General features: G+C 37.7%; 1 protein-coding gene across 4 annotated transcripts in view; it reads left to right on the forward strand.

Moving 5' to 3' along the window:
- Positions 1-25,185, forward strand: part of PCDH9 (protocadherin 9) — a 696,978-nt gene that overhangs the window by 418,997 nt on the left and 252,796 nt on the right. The gene's annotated exons all lie outside the window — the stretch shown is intronic.

Genomic DNA, 25,185 nt, shown 5'->3' on the forward strand with positions numbered 1-25,185 from the left:
ATTCTCAATTGGCAAAACTGGGATTTTGATGGAGTTTCAACAACATATGCTTGGCTGACATAAACTTATTCTATAGAATGCTGTTCTTCATCTTACTCAGAATTTGTGCGTGACCAGGTCTTTAGACTGTTGTCCAGCTTCCTCCTTTCCAGCTGAGTGCAGATGAGGACCTGTCTCATTTGTGATCTCATTGTGACTCTGCAGGTCTGTTGAAATCTGGTTGGAGGTGCTAATGCACCTTCTGGCTGTATTAGAAATGGATAATTGAAACAGGAAAATGAAATTGGCTTGTATGGTACAAACCCATTCTTCTTATAATCATATGGGTCTGTTACAAATATTTTATTAAAAGAATGACATTACTACGAAAGGTGGGGGGCTTGGGGGTCTTTGGGTTTGGTTTTGGGGGTTCGTTTGGGGTTTTTTTTGGTGTTCCCCCCCACCCCCCAGGGAATTCATCAGTATTCATATTTGTGACTATCCAAAAAGGAAGAAAAAAATCTACATAAAATTGCACATGAAAATTGAAGAAGACTAAACCACTTTTTTACTTACACATTAAAACTAAATATTGACTTCTATTTATATAAGTGCATCATAGTGCAGAAAGAGAAATCTTATGCCTATACATAGAGAAATATTAGCCAGCTAAAGAGAATGAATATCATTGAAGGGCACATTAAAGCTCCTTTTGCTTTTTAGCTTTACTAAATATTAATCAGTGGTTTTAAGGGTTTCCCTAGCAATGTCACGCTAACTAAGGGAACCACATCCCTCCCTAATCAAACACCATCAATACAATAAGTTGGTCTTGCCATGATTTTGCAGAAGTTACTCAGCCTGGTGCACTACCTCTTAGATTCCAGGAAGAGTGATTTCCTTGTCAGTTTTTCTGGCAACGAGAGGTTTTTCTCATTCTTTGTATTTAGCAGGCATCAGGCTACAAAATCACGTTTCAGCTATTTAGTTGGAATTCACTTCTTATGTCAGCATTACGTCACATAAGTGTATCTTCACTGAAGAGGTTTTGGGGTGTATGTGACTTTTATATCCAATCCCACCTTACATTTGTAAGAACTAAACCTCACTGAGGCATCCTATAAGTGTAAATCAGTTGTGATATAAATCTCAGAATTTTCCTGAAGAATTTTCTCTCGCTTTCCGATAAACAGAATTTTACATTTACTAATAGCCCTTTGCCATTTTCTGCCCAGACAGCGTATTAGATTTCCCTCTCATGATTGCTGACTGCAAGGAAATAGTTAACCCAGCGTCAAGATACTAATTTCCGGCTATAGAGGTGAAGTCTGAATCATGGAGTATAGCTTCTTTATACACTGGAAGGTGTATTTTGTGTAAACATGCATATATTGGCAATCACAGGTTATGCACATAACTTACTAGGTTTTTGCTGCAATAACACATGCTGGTAACGGAGCATTTCGAGGTGATTGTGGGCTTGGGGCATAAAATTCAGCCTTCGCTTGGACAAATACAACAAAAAACTGCATTAGATTTATTTCTGGATATGATACAGAAACTAATGACCTTGTATTGACAACAAAAGACAACCCATTTTTTTATATAGACTGTGTCGTATCTGTTCAGTGCCTCCTATATTATTAATCAAGAGGTGGAGATGGAGTCTGAGAGGGGACAGATGAAGTTGTTCTGGAGTTGTCCTGTTTCTTCCTTGCTGGGATGAGATACCGGGTAGCGGAGAGCAATGGCTTACCCTCCGTGAAGGTCCTCTTGCACATGGATTGACTTAATTGACTCTCCTGCTTAATACTTGAGGCGATGGAGTGAGTTGATAGAACAGGTGGTATCTCTTAACAGATGGATACTGCATGCTATCTGTCTTTAAAGAACTGAAGTGATGATTTTGATTTGCTTATCTAGTATCTTCTTGTAACTGGGGTTTGAATGAGGTCATCCTAATTATGATTCATTTCACAGCTGAGTGACTTTATTCTACTATTAGTAAGAGTGATACTAGTCCTCTTTAGATGCATGTGTATCTGTTATTGCCGGCAAGTGTCCTTTCTTTCTTCCACCCCAGTAGTTAAGGTCTTTCTAGCTGCTATTTGTTTCAGCACAGTAAACATAAAACAGCCTCAGCTTACTATGCATGTGGGGGGAGGCACAGGGGAGAGTAGGAGCTCTCTGTGTGCACAGGTGAATTTTGGCTTTATCCACATGCAAGCAACATGTTCTTCTCAAATGCTGGATGTTGGGAATTCAATGTCAACTGGTTGATACCTTCCTTTCCCCAGTCTAAAGAGGGCACAGAATAGGATCTAGGGCAAATAATTCTGCTGTTCGGTGTAAGATTAAAAGTTTGTGGAAGAAGGGTATGCTTTTACAGTTTACCATAAAATTAAATTGCATTTACTGGTGGGTAAAAATGTTGTGAACTAATTTCACCAGTTCATTTCAGACCTTTTCATTTAAACTGACAGAAGCAAATTATGGTGCTATAGCTCATTCATCCATGATTTCACGGTCCTGCACCCTAGGAAACAAGAGGCAAATCTCCACGGGTTTCTCCGTGGTAAAACAGTTTTAATTAGTAAATAATTCTGAAGCTGCACATTGAAAACAAATCCTCACTAAGCAAGCCATATTGTCAATTCCAATGACAGCACTTTCAGATTTCTCAATGACTGCATGCATAGGTTCACTTTTCACAGCAGCTTTCTCTCCAAAGAGAGGAGAGTCAGTCCTGAACACTGTTGTTGTTTCTTGCCAGTTAGACTAGCATACAAATTGAGCCAAGTATGCCTTTGTGGAAGCATTTCAGTCTGCAGTCCATGAGGCTTATAAATAGAAACTAAACAGTGAGTGTTGAAAAATCTGAGAGAATGTCAAACAAATATGCTTTTGGTTTAATGGAAGTATGGTCAAAAATAGTGTTTTCCGGTGATGGCTTTAACAGGCAGAGTGAAAAACAGAAACTTGAATGTCTTTGTAATGTCAGTTTGCTTTTAATTCATAAAGAAGAGAAGCAATTAAAACTCCTGGGCTAGGATAAAGAGGATATAAATAAAACAAACAGGAAAAAACTGAACCATATTTCCAAAAGATTTAGAAAGACTTGGCAAAGATGATTGAAAAAGGTTGTATAGAAAGCACAGATTTTCTTTCCAATTACTTTGATTTCCTTCCCCATAGCAGGACTACCTCTCACACTGGTGTGGATCCCTTGGCAAGACGTCCTCTCTCCCTACCTGTTTGCAAGTTGCTGTGGTATATCCACTAAGAACAAAGTATATTTAATCATCATTTCAATGTTGCAGAATCTAGCACCCAGCAGCCAGTATTAATGTTGCTACTGGAAACTCAGTTCAGCCCCTCTGTGTGTAGGAATTACAATAGTCTTTAATTACCTAATCATATATCAATCATTGTTTCCAGAGAATCTTGATCCTATTCAGTGCACAAAATATTCAGTCCAAGTTAATGAGCTAACCTCAGTGTTTGCCTTCCTCCTTGTTGTTCACTTTATGTTAATGTTATTTGTTGCAGTGTTCATATCCTGTTTTGAAGACAGAGCTATTAGTTTTCTCATGGAATTTGCTATGACGTTTATCACTACTGTATCTGAATGCTTTGCAAATATTAACACATTTATTCTTCAGTGCAGAATCAAAAGGATATTAGTACCCTTTGTGGCTTTGAAGAAGTGGAGTATAAGGCACTGTTGCATGCATGGTCTCAACTCTTGGACACTAAATTAACCATTCAGGAAATAAAGAACAGAAACTGAAGGTGAAATTACCTGACTTCAGTAACATTTCATCTTACTTAGAGGAGGTCATGTAGATGTTGGTTTTAGTCAATGGAAAGTAAGTGGCGCTGACAAGACGTGATTCATCCCATCTTAAGGATGACGTCTTAAACATGGCATTCCTGGCAAATGCCCATGTGTTTCCATTGACTTGAAAAGTAACCTATTCTTTTCACCCTAATTGGTTCTTTGTAGAAAGTGTAACAACTTCCCTAGTACCGTATACACATGTGGTGAAGGCAAGGACAAAATCCAATTCAGAGCTGGATTCATCATATAGCTTTTCCAGGGGACATTTTTTAATCCTTTAACCTATATATTTTAATACCTAGATTTGAAACAAATGATCCATTTCTGATCACTATAAAACTATTCACTACTAAATTTTGGTTCATTCCCTGGAGAGTTTTGTCCTATTGCACTCAATCAGGGAGTGTTTTCTCTTAGTTTCTTTTCTCAGTGGATTTCTCCTTGTCTCTTCAATCCATTTCCTAGTCCTAACTGTGCAGGCCAGCTAGAGGGTTTTCTCCCAATTCCTTGTAACATCTGCTTCCTTTCACCACCACCTTCTTCTCCCACTGGTAAATAAGAATTGGTATCTATTCTTACTTCGTCCTTGGCTTGTCATACAGCCTTGGTCTTATCCACTATTCTTGTGCTGCCTTTCATTTCATTCTTCTTTCCTATCTACAAGTTTCAGACTGCTTCCCTGACTCCAATCCTCCTCTTTCTGTCCAGTTTCAGTCATCTCTCCTGTTATGTTTTTATTTCTAGACTCAGCTTCCTTGCCACTTCCCTGCTCACAGTGTACATGCCTTACATCCTCTGCAGAGATCTAGCTCGTGTCCCCAGTCTATTGCTTCTTACGTCTTGCTCCAAAAGACAAAAGAAAGTGTTGTTTCTCCATAAATGACTGTATTGTGGAACAATGTAGTGCATTAAAAACAACATTTAGGCTTGTTTTCCTGGATTTTTACTGTTAAAAGGAGAGAAATCAAGAAATTACCCCCCCCACACATGCATTTAAAGACATTATGAAGTCTGGTTGAAAAAGTAGCTGCCTTGCTAACTCATCTGCCCCAAATCACATGTGCTGCAATTTACAGGAGTGAAGCAGTCCTGTACTGTTTACTTTCTTCAGTCTTCCATAGTCTAAACTGCTGCAGAGCAAAACTAACCTCCTTCTCGTCAGTCTCCTACTGCTCGGAGAGTTTTGAATAGCAGCAGGAAAATATGACAAAAGGCTCTTGTCAGTTTTAACTCTGCTGTAGCCTGTCAAATCTTTGGGTTACAGCAGTGGCACTCCAGCTGTCTGTCTGCTGATTTAGAAAGCAAGCACCGCATTGCCTTCGTTCAGTTTATAGTTTTGAGACCTTCTTTTCAGAATATTTTAAAAAGCTTAGATTCTGCAGAAGCCGATAAGGGCCTAGAAGGAGTGAATGTATTCACTAATAACTCAGAGCAAATTTCCAGGTTGACATTAATTTGATTCACCCATATAAGTGGACTGGAATTAAGTATTACATTGCATTTTGATATCCTGATATTTCTTTATGATGAATATCTCACAGAGTGTAATGAAATTAACCCAAGTACTAGAAACATCACAAGAAAGTGATCCTGCTGAGTGTTCAACTGAATGAACATAGATAGGCAGAAGGGCTCTTTTAACATTGGAGTGTGTCTCAGAGGAATTATGTAGGTGAGTATTGGCATGTAGAAAGCTAACGCATTAGGCACTTTCAAAATACGCTGCTTCTAAGATTTTTCAAAGATTTTTTTTGCCTATACACATTTATGGTTTGTATTATTGACATCACTTAGAGGATTGCATACAATGATGCTTCATGTGAGTATCAGATAGAATCCTCATCTTGAAATCCTCTATTGCCTGTAGCTTTCTTGTCACTTCAAAACAAAATGGCAAGTGAAGGAAGATCTTTACCCTGTCAGGCTTCACTAATGTATTGCAGCTCCTGTAGTGTTCTCCTAAAGTGTCAGAATGCTGTGCTGAATGTAGGCACCATTCAAAAATATCAGCTAGTTCACTACCCCCCACATCTATCCTTTACTTCAAAGCATTTTAGAAATAAGCTGTTGTGTTGGAATTGCTTTGTCCAAGTCCTTTAAAGACAACAATTGCAAAGAAATCAAACTGCCCTCTCTCTCCTTGGCCTGGAAAGACCTGAATATTCTAGCTGTCTCGGCAGCCAACTCCACTGGAATTTGAAGAATTACTTCAAAGTTTGATTGTCGGTATCCCAACCCCTGTTAAACTCTGGACAATGCTTGGGGAATTAGTTTCAGAGCAATATTTAGGGTCTAAAGGAGCATGTCTGTTTAATCTGGCAAAAGCCATCTCAGCAGTATTATTAAGCCACTGAGGGAATTTTCAAATGCTGGTTTCTTTGTTCTTCTTCCTTCTGGCATCTATCCTGAATTGCTCCCAGATCAGAGAGATGTGAAAGTCCCTTATGATTAAGGGTCTCTTTGTGAGAGTGTGTGAGTGGCCCTGTGCCAGACCACTGCCTTTCATTTCTGTAAAACCCTTCACCTGCAGATGACAGACAGTAGAGTGACTGAGTGATAGCTGTTAGAAGGAAGGTGAAAGAGAGAAAGCTGTCATCGGTGTGTTGGCAGATTCACAAATATGTGACTATTCTTCCATACTTATCCCCAGGCGAGATAGTGGCCATTGAACTGGGTATTGCTTTGCAAAATTGCTGCCATTTAGGCATTGGAAGAGAGAAAAACTTTTAGGCATCTCGGGTCATCTGCCTTAGAAGCTATCCTTGCTATTTTGCTCTGCTGGTGCCCGAGCTGCTGCAACTTGTTGTTTTCAAGTGTCAGTAAACAATTTGAGAATAGGTGATGCTATTGATTAAAGCAAATAAGGCAATGATTAAAGCTTCTGATATCCTACCACTTCTGCACTCAGCCAGCTCTAAAAGAATTTGAAGTGACGCTGTTGGATCCATGTGTTTTCATGTAGGCATCTGTATACTGCGACTCTCTTAATTAATACATCTTGTACTTCGTAGGATTCACTCATCTGAAAAAAAAAACAAACCACAAAACCAAAAAAACCAAACCAAAACCCAAACAGAACAGCAAGGGTTTAGAACAATATTTAGATACCCTTACTTTTAACATAACCTATTAGTCTTGTTCTAAGTCATCATTGCCTGCATTGCCTTAGAAATAGCAAAGCACAGAACCTGACATATTAGTCATTTCTTCCCCAAAGTGTGCCTAAAAGATGGGAAACCTGGTTTTGGAGTTTACGGGGAAATTGTTACTAGGCAGAAGGATTAGGATTTTGCAAAATATTTTTGTTTTAGAAATGCCTGGGTTTCAGCTCAATCCTCTTTCTTGTCAGTCTTTTAAAAAGTGTTATTTGTACAAGGTTTTCAGCGATATCTGTGAAATAAACCTTCCAAACCTCTTGCATTACCTGTTATCTAGGGGTATTTTTTTCCAAGATGGATGCTGATTTGCATTAACAAGGGTCAGAACCTTATTATCAATATGGTGTTCTATTTGTAATCTGGAAGGTTTGGGGAGTTTGGTCAAGATCCTGATGCAGAACTGCTGTATAAGCTTATATAAACTATGGATTTTGTATAGAAGTGTGGCAAAATCATTGAAACTAGGTACATAGATGATTTAGTTAAAGTTACTGATAAAAAAAATAAAAACAACCCACAAACCTTGAAGATGGTATGCAAACGTATGAACCTAATCAAATTTTCCTTGAGGGCAACCCTGAAAGGAGTTTACGGTTGTAGTACTGTATATGAACCAGGGAGGGGTATTTTCACTTGACAAGTGATGTAAGCATGCAATTTTTGTTTAGATTATATTCTTGCAAGTGGATACACTTGCTTCTTTGATGTAATTGTGACTCTATGGACGTGTGTGTGTGTGTTGCCATAGTCTTCGTCAACACATGTAATTTATAAGTGCACTCACTGCTATGCTGTGTAAGCACTTTTGAATTCAGGACTCTCTTAATCATGGAGAATAGGTTTATTAGAGAAAGGAAAAAAAATATTTTTAATGAATAGAATTAAAATGGATCTCTTCTTTTCTCCAAAACAAAGCATAAATGCTGAGAATAGTAAGTGTTCTAATTGTAATTCCAGAAACCTCTCATGGTATTCCTTATTTATTTATGTAGAAAAATGCATGTGAAAATTTCAACTCCCCAATCTAATTAATTCTGCTCACTAAGATTCTGACTGGCAAGTCTTCTCTAGGCTGAGCTTTTGTGGGTTTGCTGTTCATATTTCTTAATTATTTTGGTCAAAAAACTCTCTCTATGCTCATTTACCTCAATTAATTTCACTCAGTTATGACTGGATCCCAAGCAAAAGTCTTTTAAGAAGAATTTTCCATTAGTTTTTGTTTCTTTTACCCTCTAGACTCTTTCATTAGTTTTGCCAACATGTCTGCTTTTTTGGCACACCTGCTTTTGCTGCCTAGATTGTGTTAGTTCTTCTCTCAGAATCAATCGTGAGCAGCTTGCAACCAAATGCCTGATTAAAAAGTTAGCAGACCTTGAGTGCAATTACTTCAGCTCTATGGCATTCACGCATTAAACCCAGTGTTAATTGTTTCCCATTTTTGTAACGATCCTTATAATAGGATAAAACCAGAAGAGATCATTTCTTGAAGTTAAAACAGCAGAAAATAAAGACATTTACTCTGATCAATCATCTCAATATGAAATTAAACACAATCACAAGTAAACATAGAGTGTCTTTGTGCTAGATACCAGTGGAAATTGTCATTGGTACTGTTTGGAGTATTTATTCTGGAGGCTGGCACAACACACACATTTGTCATATTTGTGTTTAGACAGAAAGGAGGATTGAGTAAAGCAGTTTTTGAGTTGCTGGTTTGGAGGAGTTTCACACCATTATTTATATAAGCAATATTTGGATATTATCATAGATAAATATCCGTATCATGTAGTGTGTATAAATATTCATAATTTTCCAGAAGTGAATAGTTCTGTGGTTTCACTTGGGCTACTCATGTATGATATTGTATCAATTCAGTAATGATTTTTGTAGATTTGAAGAAATCTTAGTTAAAAATATCTTTAAAGTGGCAATAAAAGATAGCCTGAAAACACAGTGAGCTGAGTGGTATCACAGACTAATGACCTCTTCTAAGATTAAAACAACTCCTGTAATTACTGGAAAACTTACATTTTGGTATTTTCACAACCATTTCATAGAAGTGTTAATGCAGATTATCCTGTTCTCGCCATTACTTTATAATGGGTCTTCCTATGTTTACTTTCCCAAAGATGCCCAAGCTGTTTGCAGGTAGGTGACTACTGGATTTTACAAGGAAATGTCTAAAGGGGGGAGCAGTAAGTGTAATTTCTATTTGTTATTGTTTTAAGAATCAAAACCTGAAAAGGAATATCTTAAAGTAAAATTCATCATAATAAAAGTTAAATTAGGAGATTAAAGAAAAGAGCAATAGGTTATGAAAAGAAACAGAGGAAGATCTGCTTCTTATCTTTCTTTTTTTTTTAAGAAGGAAAGTATATCTCCAGAAACAACCCGAAAGCATAATGATTTAGATCCATCAAGCAGGACATGTAGCTAACCATAGTAATCATATGGAGCTGTTACTGCTACCTTTGTTATTTCCCTGTGGCTCTCTTGTTGTCTTTACTTCATCCAGTCTTCAGTCAGATTGTAAATTTTCTGAGGGAACAGCTTTCTTTCCTATGTTGTTTGAGTATTACCTCTCACAGTGCCGCTCTTCTGTTTTCTCTACCACCCTTCCCCTGCTCAGTGTTAAGCCTTTTATAATCAAGTAAATGGAAATTATAAACATATTTCTTCTACCTCATTTTATAAAATAATAAAATATTTAGTCTTTGGATAGCATTTGCCATCTGAACATCTTAAATTAATTTGCAAATATCATGTTAGCTTTCGTAAGCATCATGCCTAGCTGAAAAAAGGCAATATCTTTCCCACTTATCAATAAGCAAACATGTTGAGTGTTTCACATCACTGGCAGCTGACAGCAGCTGGCCACCATCAGGAGGTTCTCAGTACCTGGAAGGTAGACCCCAGGTACCTGAGTCTGAGTCTCATTGGAAACTTTCTATTGATTACAGTGACTTACATTTTGTTACGCATGAAATCTGTCACAGAGTCAGTCTTCTAACTCCATGTCCTGTGCTTTAACCACATGATCACCCTCCATCCCCTGGGTGCGAATGACTACTTATATCCTCTCACGTGTTAGCTTCTCTGTCATTTTCAGTTTAGCTTAGAAACTCAGTATCATGAATTCTTTAAGATGCTACTTGTCTGACCTGGCCCCTGATTTTAATTGTTAAGATTCAGGCTAGCATTCCAGATGGTCCCCTCTACAAGGGCTGCACAAACTGGACCTGGCTAGTGTTTTGCCATTTCCAAGGAAAGTGCCAGCTGTTAGTCATTTTGCTTGTTACTGAATACCATTTGAGATGATACTAGTGGGCAGAGTCCTAAAGGATATTTGGCATTACTGCTCTGGTGAATATCTGTAGCCAGCATTATTGAGTAAGCAGTTTCATCTATGTCTGATAGTCATCTTACGGGGAAAAGAAAAAAAAAAAGATGAAAGGAAAAAAAAAACCCCAAGAAATTAGAGCACATCTGTCTTTCTTTTCCTTCCATCTGTCAACCCAGGGCATGTACCATATCATTTTTTTCCTAGTGTGGGAAACATTTGGCTTCCTCGTTATGAAGTTAACTGTACAGTTTGATGTTGGATTATTTTTGTTACTTTTACTGTTGTTATTAGGACCGCTATTCAAAATACATTATCCAGAAGGTTTCTAGTGTCAGTTCTAGAGATTTTGGACTATGCATTTTCCTAAGAAATAATGATAAATAACCTTGCCTATACAGAGCAAAGCCCATACCCTCTGGTCTTTTTCAAAGTGCATACAAGGCATTCCTCTAATCTGTTATATATACATGTTTTAGGCTCTTTGCATTAGATGCAGAATGAATTATTTAATCATTTTGATTGTGTTCCTTTCAATAAAACTAGTTACAATAAATATTATCTATGACTATTCCCATGGAAAAAGATAATTTTGTGGTAAGCACTTATCCAAATGTAGTCTTACCTGCTTTTTTCCCCAATTCCAGGAAATCTTCCAGAGAAATGCCTGATACCAAAAAGACTGATCTAATTAGCCGACCTGCTGTTTTCCTCCAGTACATTGTTAGAGCTGTTGTCACTCTGCCTTGATGCAATGAGTGTGCTGTTTTAGGAGCAAAGGGAATACATCTCTGCCGAATGGGACTTCTGGTGCTATTCTATCATCTGCATATACGTGAGGACTGGTCTGGCCAAATATGATGCATGCTTGACGCTTTAGTAGTTTGGCCAGTCTGTCTGTATAAGGAAGGTATTAATGGAATAATTACCTGTTGGTGAAATCAGCAATCCTTACTGCAGTGCAAGGCCTCCATTACCTTCTGAAGAATTAACTCCAGGATTTGGCCTTTAATGAAACATGCCTGTCATTTCATACTGAAATGTCAATCTCACTTTGACTGCCGCATAATTTTTAACTATGTTTTTTTAGCCATTGGGTAATTCAGAAGTTGAGGGCATGCTTCATATATAGTTCATTAATTACATGTAAGAATTTGATGTCCATTTAGAAACTAGAGAGATAAGCTATTAAAAGAATATATATTTAATTGATTCTAGAAAGTTCAAGCATAGGAATCTGCACACACACACAAAAACCTGACACACAAAACACTTACTGTCAACCTAAGTGATTATTTAATATACTTAAAGCTCGTTTAAGAAGCCATAATCAGGTTTAAATTTTTATATCCAAAGAACACTTATTAGCACACACTGGAAAAGAAAATCCAACGCTACAAGGCAAAAAAGTAGATTATATATGATGAGTGTCTTCAGTACAAAAGATAATATCTGTGAGTAACATAATTTAGATTAAAAAGGTTGGTAAAGTCAGAAGCATTCAGAACAATGACGGTTAGATGACAAGAGAAACTTGGGATTTTATTAGCTTTAGTGCTAACAAAAGTGCTGAGAAACCAATCCTAATGCTATTGATAACCTGTGGGAAATTTTCCAGTGACTTTACTAGGTTCTAGGTTAGGCCCATGTTTATTCCTTCTACAAATGAAATTCAAAATTGTGTGAAAAAGTATTAAAGTCTGCATTTCAAAGGATTTTCTCAGACTTGAGGTTGTTTTCCCTGCTCTTGTCACTGCTTTCTTACATTACGAGTAACTGTAATGTAATAATGACATCTTCTTCCTCCGCTCATTCTCTCTAAAAAAACCTTTCAATTTTCAGATTTTTGCTAAGTAGGCGTGGTTATGTGCCATTTTTGACTAGCCATTGTGACTTTCCACCCTACTTGCAGTTCCTGTGGAAATATCTCAGGCTTCCATATCTGTGATCTGTCAACAATAGAGATCAAACCGGGATGCATTCCATTTGGATGCATTCTTTACATGCCTTGTCAACCTGTGAAGGCTGAGATAAGATGACTTCTACAGGCACTCAGCTCTGTGATGTATTCTACAGTTCGATAACACCTTAAATCTCAAAGTAACGCCATGTATTTTCTTCCATCTGTCATAGTAGTACGTATCAGAAAGGATCCTGATCTACTACTATGTGACAAATTGATATTAAAACAATAATACAACTCAGTTCGATTTGCCCATAAATAGGTAACATTTATTTAATAATTGTTCTAATGCTGAATTCTCACTCAGAAATGCATCCTGTCTGTTCTGTAGATAGCTAGTAATGTAATGTAAAATGTATCATGACATAACAGCAATGCTCGTAAACCGTTGGTTTAGGTTTAGATACAACCTCTTTGGACTTCTTTTTTTAATGTTCTCTGGAAAACAAAGACACACAAGGCATGTGCATATACCTTTACAAAATTTTTCTGAAGAGCAATTTCATTCCTTTGTGCCTCTGTGTTTTTCATGCTTTTATTTAAATTAATATTGTTCCATAAAATGTGAAACAGAAGGTTTGTGCTTGTCAGTTTGCCTAATGAAAAGCTAGCATTTGCAAAATACATATAAATTACCCTTGAAATGTTAGTAAATGTTGGGCTCAAAAGTCAGCAGTCTTTGGCTATCTGTATTAATAGACATGGTCGTGTTCTCTAGGTGGAAAGTGCACAAGTAAGTCCATCAGTTTTAAACATTGGGATCAAAGGTGATGGCATCCAACAAATTCTGTGAAATGAGAAACTTGCTAGTATGTAAATTTGGAAAAAATACACACCAATCACTAAATGGTTTATGTTCAAAGTAAGTCTCCAATGTCCTGCTTTCTCTAGTTTTGCAGACAGATAATGTTGGAGAAGTCACAGGCCAAGATCCTATGAAGGTCTGTAGTTTTGGGTATGTGACTTAGTGAATCTATTTCCAACAGAAGCTAAGCAGAAGCAGGTGGTTATTAGCACCAGTTAATGTAACTTCAAAGACTTCTGTGAAGTTATTCTTTTAGACCACAGAAAGAAAGAAAGAAAGAAAGAAAAAGAAAGAAAGAAAGAAAGAAAAAGAAAGAAAGAAAGAAAGTCACCAGTGTGAGTTCACTTTACTAACATTAAACTCAGCTGGCACAAATTAGGTTAGATCATCAACACCAGAACATGAACACAGACTATCAAACTTACCTCTCGGCTTACTCCAAATGGTATTGTATCCCATGGCATTGGCAGTGTTTTCTAAAACTATCCAGACCATAGTCAGAGTTCTTGTTTTCCCTATAACTTTTAATGTGTCAAGAGCATGCCATATGTAATTTGTGGAAAATACTGAAAATCGGATAATCGCTATTATTATAATTGGATATTATTATTATTATTATTACTATTACTATAATATTGATACTACTGTTATTATTGGATAATATTATTATAATATTATTATTACTATTACTGTAATATCGATACTATTATTATTATTGGATAATCACTATTATTATTGCAAGTCCAATAATAATAGTGATTCTTGTCAGCTCTCATTTGACTACTACTTGAGGCCAGCAGAAAATATATTTCTAACTAGTTACTCACAGTAAGATACCTATGAGAGTGTCGGCTGTTTTGATAGTACAGTAGTACCACTGTTGTCTCTGTGTAGCTGATTTACATGCAAAAAGGCCTTATTTTTTCCTCTTTCTTTTTTCATCTTGTTTGTTAATAAATGAGGGTTTAGCTTTCTTACTGGCTAAGCTGCTGAAGCATATATTTTTTCTAGAAATCTCTGTGTGGAAACACCTTAATATGCTTACTCTTCATTTTGCATCTTACTTGGGACTATAATTTCATGTAGCAGAGATTTGCCCCAATAGTCAACATGGCACAGGAATGAAAGACCCATTATCAAAACAAAAAAGCTCATTCAACCACTGAAAGTCCTAACATTCTCTGTGGATTTAGTTTTCCAAGCTTTGACATCATAAGTTATTACCAGGCAGATGTACATATGTGTTATATGTGGTGAAAGAAGAATTTGTAGTCAGTATTTGTAGTATGTATTGTTTTCTGAAGAATCCTAAGTTAAAAGCTGGGGTTTTATTTATCTTTTCATTTTCTGTAGCATGTGTTTGCATATGCAAAATGAAAACTCCAAAGCTTTGGGAGTTCAAATAAGAAAGAAAACCAAAATAAATTTAGAAATCTGCTCTTAGGAAAGCAGTTCTTAACGATATCCTGTCCCAAGGAACAAAACATAGGTTTTTATGGTGCAAATACTTTATTGTCTAGTTCCTTTTCTAGTAGACATGCAGATACGTTTTAACAGGGGTGTTTTAATTAACTTAGAGCGAGTGCACTCAATTGCGGTAATAATACGAGCTTCAAAATTAAAATATTATAGAAATTGCATCTTTCCCAGGATGCACCAGCTTAACCGTATTATCCTTGACAATCATGTCCACTTTCAGCTTTTCCAATGTGGATCAATTTATCTAATGTGACAGCTATAGTGTCCATTGTGTTAATAGGTGTGCAGCTGCTTTCTAGAATCATAGCATGTAAAAGGCCTTATCCTCAAAGGGCAATGCTGCTGCTCTTTCTGCTTTCCGTGCTTGTAGGAGAAGACATGACTGCTGACTCAGAATTAATTGTAACCCAGTGAGCTGTCAGTGACAGATACCCATTACACACGCTAGTACTAGTTCAGGAGGCAATGTTCTAATGTACTCTTCTCCCTACAGCATCCCTAAATTGAGAGCCTCCTTCCTTGCCCTCCTCCCACTCCCATGCTAATACAGGATATCCTTAGAATCTTCATGAGGATTCAACTTTTTTCTGCCTATATTAATCCTTGCTTTATTGAGGAGCAATATGATTTTCTTAATTGCATTTCCTCAGGCTCACATAAATAAAAGTGGAGTTTGACATCACGATGTCACTATGAGCACTGGTTGTTTTAGAGTGTGATTGTTTAAAGGGCTTCAAATTTTTTTTCTTCCTTTAAAACAGTGTTAATCTGACTACCTTTAAAGCCCTATGATACCTAAATTCCTAGTGGACAGCTGGTCATTTGCTGCTAAATCTGTGGATTTTGAAGTATGTTTTTCTTCCTCTTAATTAAAAATGAAGTATTCAAATCCTGAAGGTTAGAGTGAGGGCTGCACTGCCCTGGACAAAAGATTGCTACCTTTACACAAGAGTCGTGGCCTGCTTCATTTCCAAGGTTATATGCCGTACTAAGGAATGCTAATAGAACAGAATCGTAAAGGGGTTTTTATCACATCTTTCTTTTTCCTGAAGATCACTGGAAAATTTCCTGCTTCCTGGTACTGCATAACTCTGCATATCTGCTGTAGTGACTGACAGTGATAAAAGTATAAATATATAGCACTTCTTTAACACAGTAATTATCAGCTTCAACAGTAAGATGCAGTATCAAGAATGATTATTGACATGATACCATATGTATCAGTTTACTCTATACAATTAATAAAGCTTAGCTGATGGAATACTTCTGTATCTCATTAAATGCTATAAACATAATTTATGTTAACATTATAGATATAATTGGAAATATAGCAGTCAATATTTTCATATATGACAATAATAGGGTTATTTTTGTAAGCAGCCTCCAGATAATGTACATTCCTTAGATGGGAAATATTCTCGATTGTTTCTTCTCACATTTAAAAATGTAATTTATAGTTAAAAGAAAGTCCCAGAAACTTTATTACCCTGTTCACATTACTGAAGCCAGATGAGTTTTACAGAATGTAAATCAGGGCAAATTTATTATTATAATTAAACTTGTAAAATTTCAGCAACAGCTGTTTCTACATTTTAGTAGTTCATATACGTTATTGATCAACACATGCTTTTACTAATGTAAAACTTCTCAGAGTGTAGAGAAGTTACGCTGGTCATTGTTATAATTGGTACAGTGCTTCTGCAATGCGTCTTCAATTGAATGCACTCGTAATGTGCATTATCTGTCTTGCTAGGAGGAGCTCATCACCAAAATCAGACTAAACAAATAAATTGAAGATCACTGAAGTCATTAAATTACTAAAGATCCCATAAAATATAATTCTATTACAACTAAATTGTTTATATGTGAGGTTCTTTGCATGCTGTAATACAAATAAGCTCTTCTTATAAAATGTGCCAGAGCAACAGATAAGTCAGTGTAGCATCTTTTTGTGAGTGAGATCTGTTTCTTCAGGTTTTTGTATCCGAAATACTTAATGGCAGCTAAAATTTCAAGTGTTCAATGGCTAGAGTCAGGTGGCTAAATAGTTATGAACATAGCGCAAGATCTACCTTTTCTTACTGGTAGGTTAAATTTGGGCATTTAAATTGGAAAACTCTAAATTTCATGTCTCTACTGTCAAGGAGTATAACAATGAGTTGGCAAAGGAATTAATCTGTCTTAAGTCTTCTAATACATGTCCTATGTTTACCTAGTCATCTGTAGTCAATGATTGAGTACAGACACCTCAAAAAGGCATTTTACTGTTATTTTACAACCATATATTTTTTAGGATGGTATGAATGTTCACTAGCACTCTTTCTCCATTAACTACAAATGTGTTTAGAAAACTATCCTAGATACAACACTAATTTTTAATAGGTATCTACAAAATGACTACATTTTTAATGAATCCTTTCTCAGGTTTATTTTCCACAGAGCTGCTGGGAAGAAACATGTAATAAATACAGCAAACTGTGGTTTATTAATGTCTAACCATTTGGATGAATGATGTTTCTGAACATTAACTTAGTTGTCTACTGGTAGCACACCTGGCTACTTTCTTTTATGTTTTACTGTGTACAGCAGTTTCCATCTCTTCCCCCCACTTGCCTTTCCATGCATCTGAGATATTAATTTGCATAATTGTAGGCTTAGAACTGATTTCCTGAGTCTCAGACAATTAATTTAGGAGGATGGGGGCTAAGACTGAAAATGTTGAAAATTTATTAGTATTTTAACAGACTTCCAAGTTGAACAAGGTAATACTGTGGTTTAGACTAGATTAAATTGTAACACTCAGCTTTCCTGCTAGGTCAAATTTACCTTGTGGTCAAGATGATCCTAGATAGATAACAATACTTATTAGGAAGAGGAGTATTTGCTATCTAAGTGGATATTAGGAAGGCAAAACTTAAATATATGCTAGTCCTGTGTTCAGTGTCTTTACTTAAAGGGTTTTCAGTATGTAGAGTGTCCAATTTAAAAAAAAAAAATTATCCAACAAAACCCAGGAAGAATTTATGGCACAAAGACTATAGTTTCATGAAATAAAATGAAGGAACATCACTACATAAACAAAGGAAGAAAGTGATATTACCTCAACAGATGACTGAAACCATAGGATTTGACCGCAGGTCTTTCTTCATTCACTGTCTCTGCAAAACTGAAACACGTCCCCAACCAGAGAGGCTGTCTGTTGCCCATGTTTAAATGTGCTTGGGACCGTCAAGCAGTCATTTCCTCCCCAGGCAGTGGGCAGACTGTAATTGAAAATATTTTTCACCATGAAGAAAAGGCCAGTTCTCTGCAACCTAAGTAGCAAGAAATATAATAGGTGATTATATTTATGCTTCCTTTTAATATATTACAGTGTAATTTGCTGATTTCTATGAAACTTTGGTACTGCGAAACGGAGCAGAAGAAATCAAATGATTGTCTGGTATAACAACAATTTACATTCTGAAATCAATACCAACATTGTTACCTTCGGGGGAAAAAACAAGTAAATACCTAACCACTCCAGCTATTTATATGGGTAGCATGGTATGGAGATGTAGCATGAAGATGCAGTATGAATTGCTTTTTTCTTTTTTTTGTTCTTAGTTTAGCCTGAGAGATTGATGGAAACCTTATCTATCTCCATTGTCTTGGTTCTGTGGGTAAGATATCAAGATGGGTGTGGAGAATGGGTTATCCTGTGATGCAAGTAGGATCCTTGAATAAGGACTGCCATGGGAACTGCACAAAGGAGTTTTGTTTACATGTAGCCAAGAAAAAAATAACCCTATTTCTGTTAGCAAATTGCAGGGATCTACTGCACAATTTGTATGTAACTCAGAGTTGAGTCGAGATTATCTGGGAGACGCAAGAAAGGCTTTTACTAAGAAAGTAGAAGGATTTTCTCTCAGATTCATATTCTTTTGTTAGCTTGAGTGAAACACAAAAGAAGAAGGTGTGTGTAAGTGATCACTGAGCTGAATTGTACGAAGCCCTATTGGAGGTGCTTTGCGGCCTTCCCTGTAAGATACACGACAACTACACACTTTCAGAGAAGGTCACGGTCCAGAAGTATATTTTCATTCATCTTTCCAATTTGGAAAAGAGAAGGTAGGTTGTAGATTTTAGGAGGCTTTCATTAAGTCAATCAGAACTGAAAAAATATATAACAAACCATTGTTTATTTATAGAAGAAACTAATACAGCAACCATACGGTAATTCAAAGATCTTGCCATTTTTTTCTGTGGAGCAAATACAAACATAGATATTTCTTGTGTAAGTTTCTTGTTGTATTTTAGTTCGAAAAGAATCCCCTTATCCCAGATTACACTCTTGCCGCGTTAAAAGGTGCACTATGTGTGCTTCCAGCATAGGAATTTAAGAGAAAAATGTGGTTTATCTTAGGAGAAAAGAAGGATTTAAATTTTAGTTTGTTAAAACTATATTTTAAAGCTTGGTGGTGCCCTGCACATCTTTTCTCTTCCCCTCTGAAACTGTTATTAGTCTGTTTTTTGTGACTTCTTCTATTTACAGGCTTGATCTCATTAAAAAAAAAAAACAACAAACCAACTAAACTTCATGTTTTGGTGCATGAACCAGGAGTCTTTGTTTTGATCCTGGGAGGAACAAACTTTATCAGACATCTTCCACAGAGGACCTCCAGTGAAGCATAGTTTTTTCTTGTGTCCTTACAACATTTTCTTGACCTTGTGCACAAATGATATCTTCTTGATCATCATAATTTCACAGGCTTTTTAGAGTATTTGGCTACTGTTTACACTTGATTTTATTTTAGTATGTTTCTTCTCTGACTTCTTTATTCATGAGTGGGGTTTAAGTTTCAGTAAAGTATGTAAGGTGTAGATTCTTCTGTTTATTTTCCATGACGGTAAATTATTTTTTCAAGTTTCTCTTTCAAGCCTCCATATCAACAATCTTCCCAGAATGTTTTCTGTGTCTTTGTTTTTCCTTCATAATATTCCTTTGTCATCTTAACACAAAGTATGGCATGATATTTCAGAAAGGAAAGGGAAAGAATTTTTGTTGATGCAAAATCTCCATATCTGAAATAAAAGATCTCGACGACAATTGAAGATGTGTCATGCTTGAATATATTTTCTGATATGCAAATGTATGGCCCATTCTGTAAAGCTTAGTTTGACTTGCTGTGAATTGGATGTTTTGGTGACTTCTGCCTGTCTGGGAAATCAAGGACAAAAATCAAGGCTCTTAACTTACCACTATATTGAGCGGAGAAGAGGGCATTTTGTTTAAAGTACCTGATTTGTAAACTCAGAAGCCAGCTCAGTTGGTTAAAATTCAGCAGGTTCTATTTGCAACAACCCAGTGTAGAAATGCTTTTTTAATTATAGCTTGTTTTATAACAATGGATAGGATCTGTAGCCAAATCTGTCCCTGTGAGACATTCAGCAACGGAACAATAGTATAATTATTTCTTGGATCCCTGATTAGCAAAAACAATACAGTAGTTGTACAAAGCTTGGAAGTCTGGTTTTCAGAATAAAACAGTCTCACCATGCAAAAGCTCCTCTTAATGGTGATTTCTGTAACTTGCTATTTGATTCAAGCACGTAATTGGAAGTAAAATGCATTTTAGAAGCTAACATACAATGGAAAGCACTGAACAGTTTTGAAAACTGGTGTTTATACTTCCTACATTAAAGTTCTGTTTCCAACACAGCCCGTAACTCATCTGCCGTAGGACATTTCAAACACTCGATATCACATAGCATGATACTTCAGACTTTCAGCGCTCAGGTCAACAAAATAACTTAGACTATTTACAGCCCACTTTCTGCCTGCATATGAGGGTTTCTGGGAAAATAAGGCGGCAGCAAAAAGCTTAGTCTCACAAGCAGTACCCAAACCTCACTGGTATTGGCCCACCTTTTCTAGAAATCCATGCCGAGGTACAATTCCTACCAATTCTTTTGCTTAAGAAAGGATTTCAGGATTGTGTCTTTAATGCTCTGTGCCACTTTCCAAAGCAATAGATTTGTATGGAATGAAATTACAAATTCTGGTATCAGAATACATTTTATACAGCTAGGATTGTCAGAAATAAAGTATTTCAGTATCAGATTATGTTTTCAGGACTGGAAAATTATGAAACGGCTCCAGATATTTCTAGATTTTCTTTTATTTTCAATTAAAATTCACAGAATCACAGAATGGTTGAAGTTGGAAGGGACCTCCAGAGGCTATCTACTCCAACCCCCTGCTCAAGCAGGGACACTTAGAGCCGATTGTCTAGGACCGTGTCCAGATGCCTCTTGAGTATCTCCAAGGAGGGAGACTCCACAACCTCTCTGGAACACTTGTGCCAGTGCTCAGTCACCCTCCCAGTAAAAAAGTGTTTCCTGATGTTCAGAACCTGCTGTGTTTCAGTTTGTGCCTATTATTACCTGTCCTGTCACCGGGCACCGCTGAATTCCTCATACCAAGACAACAGATGTGAGGAAAATAGGACAGAAGAACATGAGGAAGGGAAGATGATAAGCTGCGCCTAAAATATATTTTTAAAATGTTTTCAGTATCTCCAGGTAAAATATTGTAATGAAGAAAAATGCAATATGCTATGTCAAGCACAGGTTCTACTTTTCTGTGCTTGATCAATAAGATTAGGAATATCCCCCACCCTCCACCATCCATTCCTCCACCCAAGAGAACTTGCTGATATTTTTATTGGCATTTTCAAGTACCACAGGTATTACTTATATTCAGTAATTCCACAAATTACGATTGTTAGAAAGTACTAGATATGTATTTGGTTTTGTTGTAGCAGGAAAAAAGCAGCTAGACCAGTTTCATGTGTGGTTGATTTGATACAATTTTGGTTGTTACTGTGATTAAAAAAAGTATCGGCTGGCTGACCACCTGGTCTGAAAACAGAAAAGAAATGTGTTCCTATTATGCTTGAACTGTCCTTTTATCAGCACCAGAGTTTGCTATCCTTTATCGCCATCTAAGATACAGAATTAATTCTTCTCTATATCTCTTGTGGGTGTGAAGTCATGGTTCACCTGGATGAGCTTTATAGAATCTGCTGCAATAGGTGATTAAAAGAATGATTCCATGTAATGGATACCAATTGTTTTCCTGATTTTTAAACTCAGCCCAGGTTCAAAACCCTATTGAGTCAAGTTGTTCTGAATTATATATTGAAATTACTTTGACACAGGTTAAAATCATATCATTTTGACTGAATTTTACTTTCAGTTTTTGTTTTCACATAACAATGATGTGATATTTCCTGATTAAAAATAAAGACTGGGTGTTTTTCAGGACCTGAAGAAAACCCATATCCCCCCCCCCCCCCCCCCCCCGATGGTTTATGATTGAATATGTCACAGATTTTACATTTGAATTTTGGCCAAGTGTTTTGGACCTGAACCATAACCCTACCTCATGCTGTATATAATCCTGCATATGTTGCAGCGTAATTAAAATTGTAATTACTTGTTATCATTAGTGCCAGTGTTGTACCAACTATAAACCTCATTACTCAGAATAACTTGATTCTGTCTTGAGGTAAAAAGAATTCAAAGCTGCATTTGGTTGCACAAGGGAGCAGATAAATACAAACAGTCTAAGCATGTTGTAGGTTTTTCTTCTGAAAGAAGAGTCCCTGATACTGTTGTAGAGAGAAGAAATTCTATGTACAAGGGAGGGGCTCAGCGCTGGATCGGGACCGCGGGTCACAGCCCGTGTGCCGGGTGCGGGGGGTGAGTGTCTGTACCTTCCCCAACCCGGGTGTGCGTGGGGCGCGCGTGGATTCGCTGGCCAACCCCGAGCTGGACCGGCCGGGGAAGTAGGAGGCCGCGGGTCCGGGCAGGGGTATCAGGCAGGCGGAGGGTCCGTGCTGGTATTCGGGGGGACCCACGAGAGCGGGGTGCCCGTGGGACGAGTGCGCGAGTGCTGCGCGTGTGCGGCGAGCGCCCAGCGGGACCGGCCGGCGAGTCGGGGACCCGTGGGGCGGGTAAGGGGGGCCGGGACGCGGGCAGGGGTGCCGGGCGGGCAGAGGGTCCGTGCCGGTGCCGGGGGGATCGGCGAAGGCGCCGGTGCAGGTGGAGAGTGCGGGGTGTGTGCTGCAGCAGGGACCTTCTGCCTCTGCCAGCCCCACAGGAGGAGGGGACGTGGCTGGGCTGAGTCCTGAGCGGGGGGGCTGCCGCAGGCACCCCCTGCTCCGTCTGACAGGCTGTGTCCGTGTCCTCGACGCGTGTCCGTGTCCGTGCCCGTGCGATGCACGCTCAGTCTCGGTACTTCGCTAGGGCCGCGGGGACAGCGGCAGATGCGTCCCTCCGCCTGCGCAGAGACCCCGGGACCCGGGCACCGGGCTGGGCTCCAGCGGCCGGGCGGGAGGGCCCTGGACCGGGCAGCTGGGGGAGGCGGCCACCTACCCCCTCACTTCACACGGCCATAAGCTGCCAGTAGGCTGAGCGACGGTCTGCCCTTGCAATTAATACGGTATGCGTAAGCTTCGGTGTTTGCTTCGAATCTCTCTTTGTGGAAGGCTTTTTGCCCGCACTGTTTTGATGGCGCAGCTTAGTCTAAAGTTTCTTGACGGACTGCATGCTGTCCGTTCATCATCTCTGGAACTGGATCACTGTTTACCTGACCTTTAGATCTTTTTATAATCCTTTATGGTTTGCGGGTCCTCAGTGGGGAGCTCAGAAAGCCGAGCCGGTATATTTTTTTCTTGTCGTTTAAAGTATGGATTTAAAATTTTATAGCACCATCAGCTAAGAAGGTGCCGGTATTAGTGTTAGGCCTGTGCCATTTTACTGGCTGACCGGCCCCTGTCAGTATAGAGTCAGAGCAGATTTTGGCTACTGTGAGGAGCTTTTGTTACCCAAGATCAGTATTTTTACTATATAACTCATGAAACTGGACATTTTTGTAATTATGCATTTTTCTTTTTATTTAAGTGGTTAATTAATTACAGGGGGTTAATTATTTTGCAGAATCTTAAATAGAAATTTTCATCTCCTCCCTTACTTCAAGGATTTATTTTCTCAGTCATTCATATTTTCTCATAAAGTCTTTTAGTTTAAAAATTGAAAGTAATTTCCTTTTCCTGTGCCTCTTGCTGATTTTACTAGTGAAATAAATTCTTACTTTGGAAAACCAGATCTCTAAATTTGGGTTACTGAAAATAAATGCGGAAAGAAAAGATTTTAAGCTGTGTAGTTAGCTATGTTTCTATTTTGTTCATATTGAAGGGAAAGAACCTGCTAGTGATTAAAAAAAAAATTGTTCAGAGTGGCAATTCCAGAATAAAAAAGTTGCAAGAAAAAGTAACAAAGTGTGAGGTAGAAGTTTGCTTAGTGATAGTATATAGAGTTAGGTCCTCTGTTGATGTAAATGACTACAACCCAATGACTCAGAGGATCTATTTGGTTTTGCTACAGCTGGATTCTAATCCTAAAGCTAGAAAAGGAACTTAAAAGCAAAATGCTAATCATAAAATCACAGCCAAGAGCAAATATTATTACATCTATTTCTATACTGAATTACACAGTAGGCCAAAATTGACTTAATCAACTATCTATGTCCACCCAAGGGAGATGAATAAAAAGAAATCTGGTAGAGGATATTGATCATCATATAAAATGGTAGCAATTACCATTAACAAATAGTTTTTAATAAGCAAACATACAGTTATTACCATTAACTTGAGGTTTTCCTCATTAAAAAAAATAGCGTGAAAAAAAGAGAGTCGGCAAAAAATGTGAGTCAGGGCCTGATGCTCTTTCCATTAACTTCAGGAAAACTTACTTGGATTTGGAAGGGATACAGGACACCTGATTTTAACTACTTAAAAATTGGTAACTAGTGGAAGATACCTGTTGTCGTATCTTCCTGATGTTTCTTTCTCTACTGACTCTGCAGAAATCTTGAATGATTAGCTTAGATATAACCCATTACTTTCAGATGGCTAATATTAGTAAGAAAGTAACCACTAAACTAAAGAGTTATTAAGCGTAAGGCAAACTCTGTGAATCTCTTCTTTATTCTAAACCAATCTAGCTAACCAAATCACTCAGGCTCCCTGCTGCTGAAACTCATTTTTTGTGGGAAGATGTGTTTAACTTAATTTAACCACTCTCTTGAGATGCTCTTGAACTAGTTGTTTCCGATGCTTCAAAGATGCAGCGTTTTGATCCATGAAGACCTATAATATTCCTTTCATGAATCCCACAGTCGCGGTTGCTAAACAATTCGCAGCAGTGCTGTCGGCTCTGGAGCTCATGGGGAATCACTGTATCATTCTGTGGCCACAATTCAGAAAGTCGGGTTATTTTTCCAGATGAGAGAGGTTCAAAATCAATAATGGTTAACTAATCCAACTGTACACTGCAGATTTTTTTTTTTTTTTTCTTTTGAGATGACTGCAGGGGGTTTTTTAAGAAGTTCAGGAAAATCTGTAATTCTGGCTCTCATTCCCTGTGTTGTTTTGAACAAGTATGTGCTGTTTGTTTTTATTTCTCTTACCAGAGTGATAATTGCATTTTCCATTGTTGCATTCCGTGATTCTTTGCTGACTACTGTGATTTCACAGATATATTATCAATCCTAAATATCTGTATTAGTTAGAT

This window comes from Aquila chrysaetos, chromosome 14 (genome assembly GCF_900496995.4).
Source record: "Aquila chrysaetos chrysaetos chromosome 14, bAquChr1.4, whole genome shotgun sequence".
NCBI lineage: Eukaryota > Metazoa > Chordata > Aves > Accipitriformes > Accipitridae > Aquila > Aquila chrysaetos.